Raw genomic sequence first — 338 nt, forward strand, 5'->3', positions numbered from 1 at the left:
TGATTAGCAATTATAATTATAATAAATATCAAATAAATTATTGATTTTTAATGTAATTATTATAATGTATTAATTATTATAAAGTATTATAAATAATGTTGTTTATTTATTTATTAAAAAATATGTAGTTTATATACGTGTATACGCGCATATAAAAATTTATTATATTTTCTGTGTGTGTATAGTATTTAATGTATTAATTAGCAATTATTATAATTATAATATTAAATTAGAAATTAATGCTACAATTATATATTATTAATAAATATAAAATAAAAGTGATTATACATTATAAAATAAATGTATTACTAATTATTATAATTTATTAATTATTGCAA

General features: G+C 11.8%; 1 protein-coding gene across 1 annotated transcript in view; it reads left to right on the forward strand.

The window, feature by feature from the left end:
- ythdc2 (YTH domain containing 2) overlaps positions 1-338 on the forward strand; it is a 26,680-nt gene that overhangs the window by 19,299 nt on the left and 7,043 nt on the right. The gene's annotated exons all lie outside the window — the stretch shown is intronic.

The sequence above is a fragment of the Sinocyclocheilus rhinocerous genome, unplaced genomic scaffold (genome assembly GCF_001515625.1).
Source record: "Sinocyclocheilus rhinocerous isolate Xijiao unplaced genomic scaffold, SAMN03320098_v1.1 scaffold991, whole genome shotgun sequence".
Taxonomy (NCBI): domain Eukaryota; kingdom Metazoa; phylum Chordata; class Actinopteri; order Cypriniformes; family Cyprinidae; genus Sinocyclocheilus; species Sinocyclocheilus rhinocerous.